The following is a 22,322-nucleotide window of genomic DNA, read 5'->3' as shown; positions in this document are numbered from 1 at the left end:
AAGCATGAGGCCTCTGGCCACATTGCATCCATAATCAGAAAGCAGAGAGTTATGATGGCATCCTATGAGATGGTGCTGCCCACATTCCCAATGGGGGCTCCTCTCCTTGCTTAGACCCCTCTGAGAACACCCTCAGACACACTGTAAGATATTCCTGTTAAGCCGACATCACAAGGAACCATCACCCCAACTGACAGGAGAGAGGGAAACACGAAAGTGTCTGCCATGGGAATCTGGTGCCTACTCTGCCACCAACTAATGGTGTGACCTTGAGACACAAGTTAATGCAGGGATCAATGAATTTAGTGTATTTATTCATCCATTCTCCCAGCTTTTGGGAAATGACATACTCTAACCCTAATAAGTAGAAAACAAAAGGGGTGGGGTGGAAATACATATGAAGGCTTGGACCAGGAAGCAGGCAGTGTTCCAGGGACTGGAAGATCACCCCACAGGAAGGGGGCCGCTAGGTCTTTACAAAGAGCTGAACTTTTACTCCAGTGAGCTAATAGCTGCACATGGTGAAAAGTGTAGACCAATTAATGTTTCAACTCCATCTTCCTAAGTAGATCTTCATCTTTCTCATCCACCACACTGGCTCTCATCGTATTTATTGGACGACAGACTGCCCTTCTTTCCGTCAAGGTTAGAAGACCCAGCCATAAAGAGAACAAGAGTGGAGAGGAGAACAATTAGGGAGCCATTATAAGGTTCCAGGAGACTATAGGAACCCTGTATCCTTCCTTTGGTGACTGAACTGTGTCTTACGATGTAAGCCAGTGATTCTCCTATGGCTATATATCCAAGAGAAAGGAAAATACAGTCACCCAAAAGTTAGCGCATGAGCACGCTCAACAGCATGGTTCCCGGTAGACAAAATGTAGGTATAACCTATAAGTCCACCAAGAAGGAAACAGATAGTTTAGTGGTATGCCTCTGTGGGAGAGCATGTGCAGAGCTTATGTGGGGCTCCGAGATCAATCTCCAGGACCCCAAAACTGAAAGAATAAACAAGCTGAGGTGTGGATTAGTTAATTTCCTCATGCTGTGCTAGAACTCTAAGGCAGAAGCAACTGAGTGAAGACATCGTTTATTTTGGCTTATGGTTCCAGAGTCTGTGGTGACTAGGACAGCAAGACAGACAGCAATAGGTGCGGCAGTTGGCTGGAACAGGTTGCTGGGAGCTCACATCTTCAACTGCAAACACAAAGCACAGAGAGTTAACTGAGAGTGGTTTGAGGGTTTAAACTCTTAAAGCTCGCCCCCTATGACACGCTTCCTCCCACAAGACCATACTTCCAAAACTGCCCCAAATTGTGTCACCATCAGGGGACCAAGGTTCCAAATGCTCAAGAGTTTGTGGGACATTTCTCACTGAGACTACCACAGGGTGCACATAGAGAGGAGAATATTGTTAACCATTGGAAAGAATGAAGAGTTACAACAGGAGCAAATCTCTTAAGATGTCAGACAGAGACCCATCACAGAGGGCTAGGGGGTATGTGAGTCCATTCCTAGAAATGTCCCTAACCAGTGCATCTGCAGAGAAAAAGAAGTTGATTGGTGGTCACCACAGAAGTGACCCCCAATAGATAGGGAGGTTTTAGTGGGAATGATGAGAATGTTCCAGATTGGCACAGAGGCCATGGCTCTCAGCTTTGGGAATGTATTAATGGACCACACAATTATACTCTTCAAATGGGTGTGTCTGGTGGTTTCTGACTTACATGCTAATAAGGATGCCTTTTTTGTGTGGTCTGTGTATGTATGTGTGGTGTGTGTGTGTGTGTGTGTGTGTGTGTGTGTGTGAGTGCGGCTGTGCACTCCCTCATATACTAGTGTAAAGTCCAGAACATCAGGTATTTCCTGTCTCAGTCTTCCCCTTATCCTCCTAAGATGGGGGTCTCTTATTGGCAGCCAGTAAGCCCCAGTGAATCCTGTATCCAACCCCAAGTGGTTTGCATGCCCCGTTTGCCTTGTGAGTGTTAGGAATTTGAACTCAGGTCCTCCTGCCTGTGCAGCAAGCACTTCTACCCACTGAGCTATCTCATAGCCTCGGAGCTATCTCTTAAAGAAAAGGAGAGGAAAGAAATGATGAAGGCATCTGACTTAACGTCATCCTGACAATGCTTCTTCTTGAATCGCTATCCTCTGTGACAGTTTGCTTCCAACTGAATGGGAAATAAAACTTGGGAGATGAGGTTGCTTTGTAAAGAAAATTTAAACCTGTTTCCTTTGTGTCAACATTTCCAATCTCCGTGGCCAGAAAACTGTGGCCTTTGACCCCAAGGATACTGACAAAACAATTAGTTTCAGGCCCATGAAGTCTCAAAATTTCAGTTTCTAGTGGAAAGGGTGTGGTGTGTTGTGGCAGCTGGCTTCCCTGGGCAGTCTTCAATGTACAGAAAGAGAAGTGCCCTGTTTCCTTTACTGAGAAACTTATCTGACCTCTTCATCCACACAAGTATGACTTCTGGTAAAATCAAAAATGAAAAGAACATTCTTTTGTGCTGATGAAAAATGAAAATCGCAAAAAAAAAAAAAATGAAGAAAGACCCAGGGACACGTAATTCATCATAAGGAGATGTCAAGTTTTCCTTGTGTCATCTTTTGGGGGAGGAGAGAGTTTAATCTGTTTTCAATTATAGTGATGGAGAGTGAGCATGGTTTGGTCTTCATAAGAGTCTTCAAGGCTAGAGCAGAAATTGATCTCGAGATGAGGAAGTTTCCCTGAAATCCAAAAACTACACAGGGTCTATGCCTCCTTATAGCCTCTGCGGTGTCTAGTTTTCCAAATTATTGACCTCATTCATTCATCCATTTGCTCATTCATTCACTCATTCATGCATTCATCCATCCATTTACCCATCCATCTATTCATCCGTCCTTTTATCCATTCATCAATCCATCTACTCATTAGTTTATTCATCCATCTATCCATTCATTCAGTACTGTCTTTGCTACTGTGCCATTTGGGAATGTGATGGTAAGACACCATTCATGCCCTAAAAGGACTTGCAGATCTACAGAGAAACACATAATAGTTATTAATTAACTCTGTAAAGGAGCTATGAGAAGTGATAGAAAAACATTGGGGGGCCTGGGGGCAAAGGCCGAAGGACTTTGGAGGAGCCTAGTGATTTAGAACGTTCTTGGATTCAAGTAAGATAGCATATGGTTCATGGAACTCGCACAATGAAGTTTTTATCTCTTTCAGTGGACATCTGTAGATGAGGGTCAGGGAATGGCTCCAGATTTGATGTCCTAATTAGGTTCTGTCTTCAATAACCAGTTGCTTCCTTTACTCCAATTATTTTTAATTTTACATAGTGTGTGTGTGTGTGTGTGTGTGTGTGTGTGTCCAAAGACAAATTTTGGATTTGGTTCACTCTTTGGTCCATGTGGAGCTCAAAAATTGAACTCAGGTGGTTTGGCTTGACAACAATCACCTTTACCAGCTGAGCCATTTCCCCAGCTCCATTACTTCATTCTTCCTTCTCCACTGAATTTTCTTCTCTCTCTTGGCTTGTATGGGAAGGCTGAGAGGTGGTTGCATGACAGCAATGCATGCTGCTACCTGCATTCACCAGACTACAGCGCCTGCATAAGCCAGGCATCGGAGGTGAGTGTGCAGAAGTAAAGCAAGTGAGGTGGATTAGGATTTCCTTCATCTTCCAACATCAGAAGGTCTGCACAAGCCAGATGTGGTCGCGCTCCCCTTTAATCCCAGCACTTAGGAGGCAGAGGCAGGCGACATCTGTGGGTGAGAGGCCAGCCTGGTGTGTAGAATACATCTGAACCTGGGCTCCATAGTGAAACCCTGTCTCAAGAACACCACCAAGTCTACACAAGAGTTAACTGGGGTTAATCTCTTGGGATTTTGCAGAGTTGAGGTTAGCCCTCAACTCCCACCATGCAAAAAAAAAAAATGGTGGTTTGGGGCAGATCTGGCTTCAACCAGACATAGTCACTGGCCTTGGTTTCCCAGCAGGCCTGTCACTGAGGAGGCAGGCTTTGTTTTTGAAACCTGTACTGCCGCCCTCACACAGCCTAGTCATCTTGACTCCTTGGTGTGGGTGGATGCTCACCACAAGCTGATCTGAGCCCCAGGTTCCTCGCCACACAACACTCCCTTGCACGTCCCTTAGAGACTCAGCGTGTGTACTCCTTTCATGGGACCTTTGCGGTCTCCACTTTAGCAGGTGTCCCACCATGGTTCCCAGTGGTGGCGGTGTGAGTTCTGCCTCCCAGTTCAGGAAAATGCACAGTGGATGCAAACAGAGAAGAACCCTGAACCATGATGCCTCTCATCCCAGGCCTAACACCCAACTTCCTGGCTGCTTGTGAGAGACCACAAAGGGAGCTGGCTGCCAAGCCATCCCGTGTGAAAACTTAACACATTTAATACAAAAAGTAACTGAGAGCAAATAATGTAGAGAATCCCATAAAGTCTACAGTGTGGACTGACATATCCCCGCTGAGCAACTTGCCCCTTTAAATTCCAACTTCAACCCAGTCAGGGCCTGGCTAATTAGTTTTATGTGCTGCACAACAGTTGCGGGGGAGAGGTCATTTGGGTATATAATTTTCTCTCCCTTTCTAAACCACAAAACTTCCTCTGTGGAGCAGGCTTCAACTTCCGGTTCTCTGAAGCAAAACAAGATGAGTCACGTGTTTCTATGAATCCCCACCTAAAAGTTCCGGATTAATAACAACAGCAGTGGTCGTATCTGCAGAGCACACAGGTGCGGGGCTCTGCATGTATCTTACCTGCTACGGGGGCTCCCCGAGATGTGGGCCACTCATGCCACACATAAGGAAGTCACATCTCACAGTGGCTTACAATGAGGCCATGCAGATGGCAGGAGAGAATATAGGCCCAAAGTTGGGGGATCTTGGATCTTGACCTGGACCAGGGTGTGGGCAAGGGATGTTCTTTCCTAGAAGACATTTCAAAGGAATTAGACAGAAGTCAGTATCTATAATAACAAACCACAGATGAACATATGACTCCATCCAAATGAACAGCTTCCATGGTAGGGATAATAGTCCTGCAGGTATCTTGGAATTTCCCAAGACGCAAATCAGGAGAGAGAGTCAGAGTTGCTGGTTTGAATGTCTCTCCTGTGCCAGAAGCTGCCACACTCTGTCATGAAAAATTTAAAAAACAGTTTTGAAAAAAAAAATGTGAATGGATGGGCAGATGGTAGACTTCTAGTTGAGAAGGTTTTGTGACCCCCTTCAACAAAATGCCAAAATTGTTCTGATAAGCAAGAAACGCCTGGAGAGATGGAAGAATTCTTCCTGAAAGTCCCTGGGGAGTCAGTTTTGTTTGTTTCTTTGTTTGTTCTTGTTCGTTTTGTTTGGGATGGTTTTCTGAGTCCCTTGGCTAACCTCAAACTCACTGTATATCCAAAGATGACCTTGAACTCATAATCCTCCTACCCTCGCTTCCTATGTGTTAGGATTATATGATGTAGCATCATTCCTGGGCCATATGAGCATTGGATCCAGTACATAGATCTGTGCAGAAATCTATAGTATCAGAGGATCAGTTAAGACAAGACAGAAGCACTGTCTCTCCCAAGCTGCGGGAAGCCTGGGTGCTGAATGCGTGTCAGGGCTATTTGATTCTGTAACTTATTTAGGGACACACGCCCTTAGCCCTAGCCTTTCCTGGCTCATCCTCCCATAAACTGTGAAGCACAGTGCATCGCACAGACCCAGCTGTTTCAGTGCCTCGTGGACTCCCCCCGTGTCTCTGTCTCCATAGAACCCAGTGTGAGCACAGGGCTAATCCCTGACTTCACTCTTCCCTGGCTCTGCATCCCTGCTTTCCTCTTCCTAGCATCCTGCCCTGTAATAGAAGACGGCTGGGTTAAACCTACACAGGTAAGAACTCAGCAGTAAAGGCATTTGCAGTTAGAATAGCTCACAACATGGGAAGGAGTCGGGTGACCAGCAAGCGGGATGTCATCCCTACTAGCTGCAGATCAGAAGAGTGAAGATGTTGGGGGTGTCCATCAACAGCTCATATGACAACTGTTTTAGGGGTGCACAGTGCCCTCTGGGATGGGTTCAGAATACATCTTTACACCTTTATGAGAATGAAAGATTTCACTCCAAATGGTTCTCATGGAAAGATAGAAAGCTCATGGAGAATGAGCCACTGACCTGTTCTTTCATCACTGATATGTGAGTATCATTGTCAAGCCTTAGGAGTGCTCAGAAGAGGCCCCAGGAGACTGTATTATTCCATAGGTGAGATGGGGCAATGACAGTAATTCAATAATTTGGCAATTAGAGTATCAGGAAAATTATATGTGTGTATGTAAATGTCTATACATACATGCATGCATGCATGCATGCATATCACATGAGAGTTTCACTTTTGAAAAACACCACCACAAAATGTAACTGACTTTGGGCATGGGGGAACATATCCACAATAGCTTAACTTTCTGTTCAAATTTTCAAGATAATGTTTTATTTAACAAAGGAATGAAATAACACTACTTTGGAAGGTTTCACTAAGAACCCACTCCACATATATTCTAAAGGGCTAGTTCTTTTATTTCCAAGAGGTAAAAAGGTGTGCCTAGAAATTATTATATATTATATATTAATTATATATTATATATTATATATATTATATAATAATGTATGATGTATAATGTATAATATATAATAATATATAATATATAATTATATATATTATATATTATATATAAATATATAATTATATATTTCAAAGAAGTTCAATAGCTACTCTTGCCCTGATGTCATTTTTCACATTTCTGTGGAGCTATTTACAGTGTTTCTAAATTCTGCATATAGTAATGATTGGGTAGGTGGATGGACTAATGGATTGATGGGGGGACAGAAAGACAGACAAAGGATCCGAGGGATAGGTGAGTGGATGGATGGAAGGATGGATGGATTGAGGAACGAATGGGTGGATAGGCAGGCAGGGAGGCAGGCAGGTGAGCAGGTGAATGGACAGGTAGATGGATAGGTGAGTGGATAGATGGAAGGATGGATGGATGGATGGATGGATGGATGGATGGATGGATCAATGGACAAATGAATAGACATGAATAGAAAGACAAGAGACCAAATGGGTGGGTGGATGTGCGTATAGATGAGCAGATGAAATGATACAGAGATGAAAGCCTTTTTAACCCCTTTTCTTTAGACTATCACAAAGCATTACATACACCAAGCTGCCAGTTGGTGAAGATGTGAGCTGTGATCTCAACAACACACTCACATGTCACTCCTTTGCATGTCTGAGACTTGGGATGAACTCAGCATTAACTGTCAGACTTGACTATTGTTTGATCTTCAAAGTGTTGGTACTCTAGAGTCTCCTGGGTGGCTTTGTGCATAGAGCAAGCACATGAAAATGCACAAGAGGGACAGTGTGACTCTAGAAAGTCTCTGAAAACTCTGCAGTTAGTAGGTGGGAACCCAAGAGCGGGGCCAGGGAACTGTGCATGAGACCTTATTTCAAGGTTCATCACTAAATAGTCTAGAGATGAGAAGCCTGACTCTTACATTGAGTGTCCCCAGTTCCTTGCTCACCTACACCTACATTGCTGGCCTGATATGTAGTATGATTCCACTGTGGGTGGAGTCTTTATCAGTTTCAAGGGAAGATAACTTCTATAAGAGAGGCCTGGTGTCAAGAAAGCCTGTGATAAGTTCATGATGAACCCCTAACCTCAAAAGCCTATCCTCATAGACAAATAATGCAGAAGGAGTCAGAACCAGATGGGTGGCACTCCTCTCTGACTTCGCACAGGAGGCTGTGCTTTCCCTGAAGCAGTGACTTTTCATGACGATGTGAAGGCCTCCTTATTCCCTGGGTCTTCTCCATGCTCTGTGGAGGAAAAGGCCCCATGACCTGCATCCTTGGTGCTTTGTGCCTTGGATATTGTTCTTCCCTTAGCAACAGAATCTTTCTAGAAAGAGTTCTGAATCTCCCACTCATTCCTCTGAGAGAATTCCAACCTATTCCTAGTCATGTGGGGCCTTTCTGGGGCCTGGGATCTGATTCAGCTGGGACAAGGACGCAGACATCAAACCGGAGATCCTGATCCAGTCACTCAGGGAGTGTGGAGATAAGGAGTAAAGGGGCAGCTGTGGAGAGAATTAGCAGGAACCAAGACCCAGAAAGGCTTTGGGTTTTGACTGGGGTAGACACAATTTGGTAAAATTACACCAAGTGAAACACACTGACACACATACCTACAGAGAGAGAGAGAGCACACGAAACTCATGTAAGATGGGGAGGTTGAAAGAATGTGAGACTCCTGGCTTCTAGGCCTGGGAGAAACTGGGAAAGAAAGGAACCCCGCATCTGCCCAGGCAGTTGCTTACAACTACATTGGACCCTTCGCCCCAGCATTTTAAATACTGAGATGCATTTTTAGCCACGCTGTATGGTCAGTCACAAGTGCCAAACCAGAGCGTCACCACTGAACAAAGCGGAGGTGTGTCAGCCACTTGGCTTAGCAATGAACTCACAAGAAGATCTCTCCAGGGTGAACTTCTCCCAGAAGTAAAGGAGTCTGTCAGTCTGACAAGAGGAGGATGGGCTAAGATGCACCTGCCAGGGAAGCATCTGGGGTCTGCAGGGTATCGCTGCTAGAATAACTACAGACTTTGATAACAGATGAGGTGTAGGGTACAGGAGCCTCTGGAGCACCTGCATCAGTATCTACAGGGAGAAACATTCCAGAACCCCCAGTGGGTACCTGAAATCTCAGTGCTCGCTATCCTGTATGCGAATGATGACGTCATCATTTGATCACCAGAGGCAGCTAAGTAACTAATGGGTGGGTTATCACACACAATGCAGCGCACTGAAAGAGAGATGGTTTGTATTCAATGTGGGGATGAAGTGTGAGTTCTTGAGAATTCATTATGTCATTCAGAATGGTGGACAGCTGCAACTCACTGACTTGATTTCTAGTGCTTTCCTGCTAGCATTTCTGGATCTGGGATGCCGATGAATCACTGGAACGGAAGAAAGTAAAGCAACATCAAAGGAAGGCTGATTTTCTGCCCCTCCTCTCTCTCAACGAGTCACTTCCAAACCACTGCTGCATCTTTTCTGTGTCCGAGGTCCTTCTCTCGGACCTAAAAGGACGTCTTCTTTAGTCCACGACTGCTCCCCTGTAATCCATCAGTCCCTCTTCCTCTCTAGACCATTTATCTGTCGTAGCAACTAGAACATATATTTTAGGCCATTTCCCAGATTCCTAGTTTGAATTATTATGGACTTGCTTCTCCATCTCCTGCATTTTCATCATGGCTTAGTGGCAGCATCCTTCTCACTACACAGAGCACCCTGATGCTATTGGAAAGACACAGATGCTGTCAACAGAGGGACCATTTCTAGACATTTAGGTCCTCTTTCAAATAACTTTATCCCGAACCCCGCTTCCCTGAGACATAGAAAACCGGACAGCAAACAACATGCTGGCGTACACGTTTGGGATGTCATTCCAAAGCAAACAAAATGCACGGGCTTGTGCAACAGCCAAGAAGGACCGGCACTGCAGCTCCTTGCAGCTCAGTTTTGGGGAACAGACCTCTCTGACGGTAAATTCCAATAAAGTTGGTGGGCGTTGCACTAATGACTGTACTCTGAGTCACCTATAGGGACTTATAATCACGCAAGGATTACGCACTAGGATGGCGGAGGGAGATGTCAGCAATTCTGATTCGATGGGAACCTGATTTCAGAAGCAATTCTATAATGACTCTGATGCTTTGGTTAAGGGCCTCACAATCATACTCAACTCCGAGATGAGGGCCAGGAGAGAAGTTGAAGAAGTGGTGAAGAAGTGTAGCATTATTTATTACCTTGATATTTGTACCTTGGATAGGGGAAGAGATCACCAACCCATTGATACATAAAAAGCAAAGTTGTGTGTGTGTGTGGTTGTTGTACATGCGCAATGCGCACGTGCATAGTGTCCATGTTCATGTTAGCACATCAGTGGATATATGTGCATTCAGTGTTGTACCTTCCTATGGCGGCCAGAGGTCAACAACATGGATACTGCTCCTCGGGCATCATCCATCTTATTTGAAACAGGGACTCGCGCTAACCTACAGTTCACCTAGCAGGCTAGCCTCACTGTCCTTCATGCTGCAGAGATCCAGGTCTCCCTGCTGGAATCCAGGGCCGGGATTCCATGAGCAGAGAACCAGATGCAGCTTTCTGTATGAGTTCTGGGATCGAGCGCAGATGCTCACACTTGCATGGCTAGCACATCACTGGCTGAACTCCCTGCCCCCTTTGCACCTCAGTGCTCAGCCAAACCCAACTGGCAGAACAAAACATGTTTGTGTGGCACAGATACCAAGTTGGGGAAGTTTCAGCAAACTCCCCAAAAGATGAAGAACATTCTTACAAAGAGAGAGAGAGAGGGATTAAAATCTCTGTGTTTCCTTCACGCTGTTTCTCCCTTTCCCACCACGAGGCATCCAGGAAGGCAGTGGCAGTGGCACAGGGTCAACCTGACATCCTTACACAGGGACCATCATTTAAAGGAAGTGCCTGCATTTGAGCTCTTCCTTCTACCGCACTCCTTGAGTCCTTTGCTTTTCTGGGAAGGCAGAAAGTCACACAGGGACTGTTACAATAATGTCTTGTGGTAGCCGGAACAATGATCTCATATCAAAGGAACTCATTGCTGTGCACGTGAAACAAATCATTTGGTCAGCTGGCCAACACTCACTGGGCACCTCTCAAAGCCCCATACTGTGATGGACCACTTACCACTGCCAGCCATGGGATGACCATGACCTCTTACTGTATCATCTCATAAACTATTACAACTATTTACATGAGTCTACACTGCACACGGTCACGTCGGGTCATGTTTGACGCCAGCTTCACTATCTGCTTCTTGACTGTCTCCTTACGATAGATTACCGAGGGTTTTAGAGTGTGAACTTTGCAGCCCTGTCTGGATCAGAACTGCCACCATTCACTCATCACCTGATGTCAGAAAAGCCCTCTTGGGGGTCCTACAGGGAAACCAGGGAGTACCTCCCGCTTGTCTTTGGTTCAGATGGTTAGCAGGGAGCAGTATTGACATAAATATAGAGCTATTATGACTATCCAATGAGTTTCAAACCGAGGTCAAGGCCTGGTGAGTATCAGATACCCGTTGGCTGTTAGTAATGTTTTAATTTGGTGGCTGGCTCCATCAGATTCACTTAGAATACAGTTCCCCTGGCTCCCTGAGTAAAGCTCAGATCGTTCCCCAGGTTCCTGACCCTCTCACTTTCTGAGTCCAAGTCTGAACCAGTCTGACAATGCCATCACTTTGCCATGGGGTCAGGCTCAGAGATGTGCAAATGAGCCAACAAATGAGCCAGCCTGTTGGCACCCAAACCATGGCTTTGATGACCCTGACTGAGGCCTCTCCTCACTCCCGACCCCAGTTTTAGAGGGCTTAGGGTCAGAGTGGCCCTAGCCATCTTGATCACATGAAGGTTGTCTTTCCAGGAGCTCACATAGATGGAGAGAAGCCAGTTCCAATGATAACACATGATGCTCTGTACCCAGTCAGCCCCCAAGTTCATCTCTGTCCCTAGAGCTTTGGATCCTATGAGGTCTTTGATGCAGACAACCCATGCAGTCTGATGGTTGCATAGCATTGCTTTATATGTAGGGAGACCCAGAGAAGACGAAAGGTCACATACCAAAAACCACATCCCTGCCTGGCTGTGTTTCTGTGCTACTTCCGAGAGCCATGTTGTGTGACTCTTGAAAGGGTCAGAGCTAGCATCCTGGGGGAACCTACAGGAGCCAAGATGGCGGTTACGGTGTTCGCCTTTATCAAAAGCATGGCAGATGCTAAGAGCTTTGGGTGCAACACTGCCCATGAGCCGTGCCTGGAGGAATGGGCAGGATCTGGGCATGTTGAAATGGGGACAGGCCTGGTATTACAAAAGAAGTCTTACAAAACCGTGTCTGTGCCTTGAAGCCCCAGGGAAGCAGCTATGACGCAAAGTTGGAGCGGAGCCCTCCTATCAGCATGCACCTTACTTATACCCAGATGCTTCAGCATATCCCTCCGTGCACCCAGCCATGCATGCCAGCAAGATGGACTGTATTCTGTCTTGGCTCCTGGACCTGGGCATCTCCATCATACTTTCCAGCTTATTCCACCCTGGAAAGATGTAGGCTATGCAAGGAACCAAAGAAGTACCCTGGTGACGGAGGTACGGGCCAGTTAGACTGGTGGGAGGCGAACATGAAAATTGTCTTGTGACAGAGTGGTTGGCCACCCTGTAGTTATCCAAGTTGTCTTTCCTGGAACATTCTGACTAGATTCTTTGATGCAAGATCAGAGTGATCATTTGATAAGTCACTCACTTGATAAGCATATCTTGAGCGCTTGCTGTATACCAAGCACTTACAGTGGTTCCATGAAAAGAAGAGACAAGAGTTGCTCTGATAACTAGGGTTCCAGGTGCTCATGGGGTTAAGAAGCTAACAAGACACCATCATGACTCAAGGCCAGAGTCTTCCCTGTGTGTCTGGCCTGTCTTGAGAGGCACTATTCAAAAGGACTTGATAAGGCTTCTTTCTTATAGAAACCCTAAGATCTGAGGAAAGATGTAGATGAGCCAGTAATTAGGACTGCAGGCAAGAAAGGTAGAGCACTCAGAATTCTAGGTGTGGGAGACCCTGAGGTTCAGGAGAGAGAGGGTAGGGGAAAGGGAGAGGGGAGGTGGGCTTTTTTATAAGCTCTAGGTACTCTGAAAGCCCATGCTGGGAACTGAATGCATGCAGTCCCTGGTACACACTGAGACAGTATGCTCTCCTGTGCTTACCCCACACAGGAGGCAAAATGCCAAGCACTTGGTACCTACGTATGTCATACTCATAAAGCTCCTGTCTACCTCTGATTGAGGGAGATACTGATGCTCAGGTAAGACACTTGCCCCAGGATTATTGGGATTCTAGGTAGGCTTCTCAGCCCTAGAAAAGCAGGATTTCCACCTGTGTTTCCCTGGTGCCAAATCAAGACATTCACCCAGGTCTAAGAAGTAACCGGCTGGTGATCCATAGGACTCCTTGAGGTTCCTGGGTGCCCCAGTACTGCCCAATGTTCAGAATAATATCTGCATAAGTAAGCTGCTTATCCGCTTGGAGATTCATGAGGTGTGGTCCTGCCATTCAGACCCCACCTAGATGGTGACTTCAAAGAGTCTGTCTGACTCGGTCATTGTCACCTATGGACATTCTGCGGTGGTTCATCCTGTTTATGGATGATCATTATGGTTACCTGTCTCACAATGAGCTCTGGGGACCTAGAATGGGGATATGCCCAACAGTATCACCCAGTATAATTCTTAGCCAATCTAGTCCTTTTGTACCCCAAACGAGGAGCTAGAAGAAGGCAAACAGGAAGGCATACAACGTGAACACTGACCTTGGAGACAGTGTCCCTTGCTCTCCGCAACTCCTTCTGCACCCTAGCTTGCTAGATCACTGCCTCATGATCAGAGCAACCAATCATATCTTGTCCCTGCTTCACTACTCCTTGAGATCAAAGGCACAGGTCTCTGAAGAGTCCCCTCCATTCTCCTGGACCCGAAGGATCCAGGGCCAGGTCTGCTGACCAACGTGTGCCAAACTCTCTTGGGCACAAGTCAGACATAGGTCATAAATAACCTACGGACTGTTTGCTGCTCTCTCTGAAAAGGAGGGGGAAGTATGAGCCTCAGAGGGGAGGTTTTTGCAAAAACTGCACATTTAGGTTCCTTTAAGAGACCAGCAGAGAGACAAGCTGCATTAAAGGCAGGCACGTGACACTCAGAGCGCTTCTGTTCCAGAAAATGCCTTGGAGCCTCCAGCCCTCAAAATTGGCATCAGGAAAAAGCAGGAAAGCTGGTGATCTAAGCAAAAGCAAAACCAGAGAGGAGAAACGGATCTCCAGTGAGCTGTGTCACCCGCCCAGAGCTCTTCCAGGGTTTAGCTGTTTGCTATTAGTCTTGGGGATCCCAATCTCAGACAAACGCTGTGGATTTTGACTAGGAAGACTCAGGCTGCTGTGAAATGTGGAGGTTACCATATCGCGATCTATGCTCCAGTAGAAAGTTTTACCTACGCCATCCAAAGCAGAAGTCATTTTAGACTCTATCAGCAAGATACATGTCTGACACCCAGATGGAGCAACTGAATAAAGTCATCACAATGGGGCTGGGATGATAGCTCACTTGGTAAAGTGCCTGCCATGCCAGGCTGAGGACCTGAGTGTGATTTCCCCCAAACTCACATTTAAAAAAAAATCCATGCACAATAGCACATGCTTGGTGGGAGACAGATGCATTTCCGGGGCTCACTGGCCTGCCAGTCTAGCCTGCCTGGCAAGATGCCAAGCCCAATAATAAATCCTGTAGACAATTAATGAAGCTGAGAGGGGAAATCAGTCTTCTCCGGGGTTTGAGTCCCTGCTCAGTTTCCAGTTCCCATGCAGTGAGTCTAAATACAGATATATGCGAACAATAGTAAATTATCTCAGCAGGTGTTGTTTGTGTGTATGTTTGTGTGTGTGTAAGTGTGTGTTGTGTGTGCGTGTGTAAAACAACAATAATTAAGAATAAGAGGACATGGCACTTAAGAAGAAGCGGACATAGGAAGAGTTGCAAAGAGGAGAGGAAAAGAGAAAATAATATAAATACAGTATTCACACCATAAAATTCTCCAAAAATTTTCTAAAATTTTTAATTAAAACACTCCCTGTCTCAAACAGCAAGAAGAAACAAAGCTCATGACACCCAAGGATAACAGTTAATGTTATCTTATAGTCTCCATACAAACATTGTACACCCACTCACAGGCATCTGGACAGATACATGTGTACACACACACACACACACACACACACATCCATAATTATCCAAACAAGCTGCGCCAGTTTTAAAATGCCCCCACTAAGGAATTTGAATGACCCGATGGATCACTTTTGCAGTTACTAAGGGATTAGGGAGGAACAGTCTCTCCTGGGAAGCGCAGGACTTTGGCCCTTCAGTGATGGCATTTCAACAGAGTTAGAAGAAACCTTAGAGAGAAGAAACAACCATTTGTACAGCTCTCCAGTGTCCCCAGGCTGTACCAGACATTTCCTGGGCACAGTCTCCGACACGCGGGGGGTATAATGATCTGGTTCAGACAGGCTAAGTCATTAAAAAAACAAGCAAACATGAATCTCAATTTGCAAGCTGACTCAAAGCTGGGAAGCAAATTAAGACTAGTCAAACACACATTCTTATCCAAAAGAGCGAGGGGAAGCAAGAAAAAGGCTGAAGTGAAGAAGAGGGGGGCCTTCCGGAACTGCTGTTCATTTCTGTGTGTAGGGTCAAAAACTATGAGCATGTGAAGGGACACATGGAGATGTGAGAAGTGGACCAGGGGCCTGATGTCAATCACCACACATGTGCTACCAATCCCTGGAGTTGCATGTCTGATGGAGAAGCTTGAGAAGTGCTATGGGCAGGCATGCTCTGACCAGGGAGGCTGAGTATCCCACTTGCTGGGTGATGGGAAGACAGCCTAAGCAACTGGGCTTAACTCTGGGACTTGAGCCCTCAGAGGGCAGCAACGATCATATGGTCCTACCTGGGAGATTGGGCCAACCAGGGGGCATGGCCCTTAAAAGCAAAACAGACAGAGGTACAAATGCTAGCAGCCTGTTAGACAGAAGCGAAAAAGCAGGGGACAGGTGTTGATTTCCCCAAGACCCCTGCAGTATCACACGAGTATACAGTCAAAATGAATATATAGAAAGGGAGTTGACCCTATGCATAAAAGAGAAAACACAAAGCATTTTAAATTTTTTTTATTTAATATGTGTGTGTGTGCATGCATGTGTGTGTGAGAAGAGAGAGAGTGTGTGACATGGTGCGGTGGCATATGGGCATGCACATGCCCAGCTTACCCATGGAGGGCCAGAAGATTGCTCTTTGAGAGTCGGTCCTTTCTTTCCACAGTGAGTTCTGTGGATTGAACTTAAGAACTCAGGCCGGATAGCAAGTACTTTTACCCACTGAGCCAATCTTGCTGGCCCAATAGTCAGCATTTTCACGACTTCAGAAAACTCTTGAAAAAAAATGGATGGGCAGGATTAGAAGACAAAGTTGACAGACCGTGAGCATGCTCGGACACGTTGGAATTGCATGTGGACTCCTGGAGGGTCCTGGGCACTTTGGGTTCAATGGATCCTTCTCAATAATAATAATAATAATAACAACAACAACAACAACAATCTTTCTGCCTACACCACTATGGTAGCAGTTATGACTCATGCTAAATTAATATTCCTTTCTTTTCTTCTGGTTTGGATAAAAAGCTCACATGGTTGTTTCTGGGGGCCACAGCAGCCTCTGGCAGCACATCTGCTCTACCCATGGGAAAAGGGTTAAACACCTTGGCCTCCAGTGGGATTCAGTCAGGTGAATTCTACTTTCGAACAGAGTGGCACCCGGAGTCCGCTTTGGGATCCGTGCCAATGCATTCTGAAGAGAACACCAAGAAGGACCCATGTCCACGCTGTGATTCCATTCTGTAAAGCCAAGACTCCAATACCCTAACTGTGACAGAGGCTGGCGCCCACAAACAAGATCCACAGCCGGAGGTGGAAATGAAGGCTAGCGGCTCTTTTGTGCACTGTCTTATTTCTACTTACACACTTAGTCAACAGAGAATTGCGGCAGAGGCAGAGAAGAGATAAATAAAGCATGATAGGACCTACCTATCAATCTAACTTTAGTTATTATCTGAGTGGAGACGAGGAACCCTCTGGTGCCTTCACAGAACCAGCGTAAGAGAAAGCTCCAGGGCACCACATGACCGGCACCAGAGGAACAACAACAATACAAACAGAACTGGAAAGGACCCCCTTGCCTCAGGCCCCAGCCAAACTCCATCGGAACAAGATTAGTGCGTCTAATCCCATTTGGCATAGGCTAGAACTGCATTGCGCTTCTAGGCTGATGGCTTTTAGATGCTTCTGGAACAAGGCTTAGCAGCACCCTATGACCAGTTGAACAGCGCTTCACACGACTGACCCCGCCGCTAAGGTGTCCTGAATAACTAGCCAAGAAGGCATGGGCTGCCTGAAGATTCTTCTTATCGTGATGCATCTATACAGTCCCCTTTGCCCCCTGCTCCTTTAAAAATTCACTTTTAGGTTGAAGACAATAAAATCTTTGAAGGGCTGAAGGGCTTTGGAGCTAAATTCCTCCCTTCCCCATATAAGCGAGAATTGAATCAAAAGGGATGGAAATGCAAGGACGGAGAACAAGCAGTCTCTAATTGAAAAAAAAAAAAAAAAAAAAAAAAAAAAAAAAAAAAAAAAAAAAAAAAAAAAAAAAAAAAACGGGGGGAAAAATCTAAGGAAATGGCTGTGCCTTGACAAAAGAAAGGGCAAAAGAGAGTCAAGTGTGGAAATCTGTTTAATTTGGAATGTCAAGAGCGGGGAGATGAGCTCCAGCGTTTTACATCTCTGCCCACCGTCTTAAACCCAAAGAAACACTTTCATTCCAGTAGTCGTGATGTCCCCAAAGCAATTTATTAAATTAAAGCCTCCATCGCCAGGCCACGCCGGGGTCCACAGGGGTGCAGAAAAGGAGGAGAGAAGAGCAAAAGCCTCTGCATCGGCCCCGGGGAACAGCAGAGTTTTCCACAGCTCAGATTAACCACCAACCGGAAGCTGTGTGCAGATATTCCAAGGAAGAAGTCTGAAGAGGCAAAAAACAACAAACGACATAGGAGCTGAGTCCCTGATCTCTGTCATGACTACTAACTTTGCTTTCCCAGTCCTCACCCTCCCAGGCAGGAGGACATGACGATATTCTCTGTTGCTGAGAACCCATGCTTTCTGTGAGCCGGTCCCTCCAATAAATAACCTTAGCATTGTTTGAAGAGCCGAGAACCTTTCTGCCATTCTCCCGCCCTGTCCGCACAGTCCCCCATATGAGTGTTAGCCTTGGAAGGAAGCCTGGGAGTCTCATTAGTCTACCCTTCGCTTTCGCCAACGGCACTAGAGAAAAAAAAAAAAAGGTCTGAATTATTGTACATATGTTTGTGTCCGCTAGTAATAAAAAGAAAACCTAATTATTTTAAAGATAAACTTTGTTTAGTAATTCATGAAGTGACTATTTATGCAAATCAGGCAGAAATATATTCTCTGGCATAATGCATTACATAAATTTGAATGCAAAATGTTCAATTATGAAGTAAATACAGGTAACGCAATAATAAATTACCTCTAATAAAAATTATAAAGATGTGCTTCAAAGAGAATAGCTCTAACTTACAACTGTGAATTGCTTAAAGAGAGAAAAATTAATAAAGACTGAATTGCTCTGATGATTATTTAGCCCATAACTCACCTATTCATAACAACTCTTCGTAATCAGACTGTTGTGTGTTTCTCGCCCTCCGATGCAAGCCAAGACTGTTTCTCCTCAGACAATTTTACCCTTATCAGATTATCTCGTCTGATTCTATTAATTTTTCTCCCATGAATCTGCTAACAGCAGTCTGTGATTTACTTACCCTGCTAAGTGAAGACGGCTAAAAGGATTTATCTAACACCAGACCTAGGAACCGAGTAAGCCCTCATCACTTCAGTCCTCTCCAGAACTCTTGCAGATCAATGGAGTCGGTTTCCTACCGAGATTTAGTGGACACTGGCTAGTTCAGCACCGTAAAACCGGCTCGCACGAAAACAAAGCCCTCGGAAGTGTCGAGCTACATACACCCTGTTCACTTTAGATTCTGGATGTCTGATTGAAACAAGACATGTCTGAGGGGTAGTAACTTGTGATGAGGAAAAGTATGGTCCTTTTAGCCTACGATATTTGCAATTTAGACATGACAGACCGTCTACATCTCCATCCCTGTTCTCATGAAGTTGTATGTAGATTGATTGACTCAGCATATGGCTACTCTCTCTGATGTTTCCAGGTCTCCTCGAATGACCAGTCCGATGTCCTCCTTCCCACCCAGACCATTATATAAATATTCATGGCTTTCAGAAACTTTAATGCTACCAGTTTGAATTGGTCTGTCATGACAAACGTGCAGTTTCTAAATCCCTGTCTATAGCTAGCAGAGATTACTAAAGTATATACGAGAGTGAGGGGGGGTCATATTGTATTTGGATTAGATTGGCTAGAAGAAAAATAAACAGTGCTAGCAAAGGAGTCGCCAGCACTGTGGCCTGCTATAATTGTGGGGAATCAGGAACCTGAATGGGACTAAAATTAAAATGAGGCTTGCAATTGTTATCAGAGAAATGCTGCTAACAGCACACTGTAAATGTTTAGACGCCTCCTGCGCATCACTGAACAATGCAGAGGGGCAAAAATGGCACCTAAGTGCAAATGCCCTCCAGTTACATGTCTTTAAACAACATGTTTGACCTCTCTCTCCGTCTCTCTCCGTCTATCCATCTTTCTGATCTCTTCCGTCTCTCTCTCCATCTCTCGTTCTCTGTCTCTCTCTGTCTCTCTCTCTTTCTTTTCAAATGAAAAGTGGGAATGTCTAGAAATGGTATATAATTGTGACAATTGGGTATGTTGGCCGGTGTAGCTATAGGCATGGAGTCCAACATCAGCAATTTTTGTTCATAAAATGATGTTTATTTATAAATATAGCAGTCTCCTGCCACTGGCCCAAAACATTCCTTTTTGAGGGGGGGGGGCAGGGATTATGCTTTACAGATTTTAACAAGAATTTTAACAAAATTTTTAAAAAAAATTTTTGATGCCCAAATCCTAAAAGTTAACATAAAGCTGAATTCTTCCTAAGGACACATATTTGTATTTTACTTAGAAACATAAACCATCAGGCATATATGGCTAAACGATTTTTAGAACGACCTGAAAACCCATGGCTAACCAGCACAGCGTTGCTGGTATTTAAACACTGGCTTTCTTTGAGTATATTGCTGCCATCCTTAGCTTCATTACTGGGATGTGGAATATTGTTGGGAGGAGGGAAGCCAAGCCAGACGTCTTTCTGGTCACATAAATATTGACATAGTCTTCACTCTTTCTCCCCCAAAGTGGAACTAAACAGAGTTCACACCACCCCAACAAAGCACTCCTCTAAACCGAAACCACCCTTATAAACAGTCACTCCAGAAACAGTGTCTAGAAAATACCAACAGAGCAGGCCCTTTAGAATGAAGATAGTCTCTACGTCTTTCCCTGGGTGTCTACCAGTAGGGGTGCAGAGTTTGCCGATGAGAAATTAACAATGGTCTAATCTTGTGTCCCAAGCCTTTGAGTGACCCCTAAAGCCATTTTGGAAACAGAAAAAATGCTATGGGGGTAGGGGGTTAAGACCACACTTAGGTACAGTGTTCACGAAGATGGCTTAATATATGACTTAAGTGTCAGAAGTCAGGCTTTCCTGAGAATTACTTTTTAAATGAACGGTTTTATACCACTGCAATAGCTTTGCTTATGAGAGAAGCGTTTCATACCATTGAATTACAAGGAACTTTAATTCTATTGTTATTGCTACAAAACCCGTTAAAACTCCTTCCTGGTGATTTGCAAGAGCCTGGGCCCTGTTACACGGCATTAACAGGCACAGGTCTCTCGGCTCAAATGACATCCTCCAAGGACTGTGTCTATGGACCTCTTCCGAAGCAACGAAGTGGGCCATTAGAGGGGAAAAAGATTTCAGCACCTACTCGCAGTTTCTGTAGGCCCTTTCCTGCAACACTGGGGTCTCCCACTGTGGTCTTGCTAGCTTTTGCCCCTCTTGCCTGAAAAATCAGTGTCTTCGCACTTTTCTCAAAAACAGATTAATTTTCAACTAACCTTTGCCGAAAGGTGGCGCTGTTGAGGTGAAAACCAACTCGATCCAACAATAGTTTTTACTCCGGATTCTTTTGCAGGCTTTTCGGATTATTATTATTATTATTAGTAGTACACCTCTATAGACATCCCGCATAGAGTTAAAATAAATACGATTAACACCAAATGCATTTCCTTATACGAAGCAAATCTATAGTCCCAATTTCCAAGCAGGGTGAACCCGTCTTCCAATATTGGCGGCCTTCAGACAACCTTTCTTTCCCGTCAATCTCACGCTCTTTCGACTTGCTATCGCTTTAAAATCTTAGAAAAGAGTAGTTAGTTTCTTTTCTTTTTTTGTTTCTTTCCCTGCCTCTCCCCAAATTTTTGCATAACTTTTGGAGAAATCAGTCTAGAAACGGAACCGGTTATTAATATTTGTAACGGGAGGGGGCAACACTACCCCACCCCCACTCTGGGTTTCCGGACTGTTTCAGAGAAGAAAGCAGTATTAAAATTTAACCCTTGAAGGAAAGTGAGGGAAGGCTCTGAGGTATTGTTCCCCCCACTTGATCACCAAATCCCAATAATTAAACCAGATGAGAGGGCAAAGGGGCGCCCAGGACCCTGATAAACAGGGTCGGATTTCATAATGGTGAAGATGGCATTGGTGGGGGAGGCGGGTCTCAAGCACGGTTCAAGTTTCACGAATGGAAAGGATGGTGGATGGATAGCAAAGCGGCAGAGAAAAGACTTGGGCGGGGAGGGGGGGCAAAGAAGGGAGGCGAGAAGACTGAAGGAAGATGAATATGATTCTCAGAAGCTAAACTCCCAGCCTGAGTCAGGAGCCTCAGAGCTGAGTCCCGACTGACCCAGCGTCCGGGAATCAACTTACTGGCAAAGCCGCCCAATCACTCTCTCCAAGGGCCAAAAGATACCAGTGGGCTAGTCATTATATAGAACGTCCCCAAACACTTAGCCCCCTATGTTTTTGTTTTTCAAGAGAGTCATGCAGGCTTTCTTCTCCCCGCGAAATCCAAACCAGTGCAGGGCGCCACCGTGCGCCGGCGCGCATTCTGGGTGCCCGCACCCTTGGCGCCCCCATCTGATCACCTCACTAGGAGAGGGACAAAGAGTTGAGCCAAGTTGGGCCCGGGAGCATCAGATTCTGTAAAGGAACGTAACCCCTCCCCCTCCTCGCCCCCCAACAGCCACGGAGGATGCTGAAGGCGAATCAAAAAGCAAAATCTGCAAGACGAATAAAAGCACCTTGTCAGGGTGCTGGACCGGCAAGGGACAGGAGCATTCAGGCGGATCTCTGCAGCGCCAGAGTTGCGGCTCAGCAGGGCAGGCCTCTCTCGAGCTCCGAAGAAAAGCAAAACCGTACCTCCCAGGTCCCTGCCCGGATTCAGCCGCCCGTTTAGCAAACTCTGTCCCCCTGGTGCACTAAACTTCGCGCGGGGCTGGGGTGG

The 22,322-nt window shown here is 45.5% G+C and overlaps 1 long non-coding RNA gene across 1 annotated transcript; it reads right to left on the bottom strand.

Annotated features, from left to right (window-relative positions):
* Positions 1-1,074: 1,074 nt before the first annotated feature.
* Positions 1,075-5,878, bottom strand: LOC119801972. Its single transcript, XR_005283325.1, has 2 exons — positions 4,771-5,878; positions 1,075-1,197 (listed from the first exon to the last, which is right to left on the bottom strand). It is a non-coding gene; the product is annotated as an uncharacterized LOC119801972 (long non-coding RNA).
* Positions 5,879-22,322: the final 16,444 nt, after the last annotated feature.

This window comes from Arvicola amphibius, chromosome 15 (genome assembly GCF_903992535.2).
Source record: "Arvicola amphibius chromosome 15, mArvAmp1.2, whole genome shotgun sequence".
Taxonomy (NCBI): domain Eukaryota; kingdom Metazoa; phylum Chordata; class Mammalia; order Rodentia; family Cricetidae; genus Arvicola; species Arvicola amphibius.
Note: the sequence above shows the minus strand (reverse complement) of the source record. Positions and strands in the feature narration are given on the sequence as shown.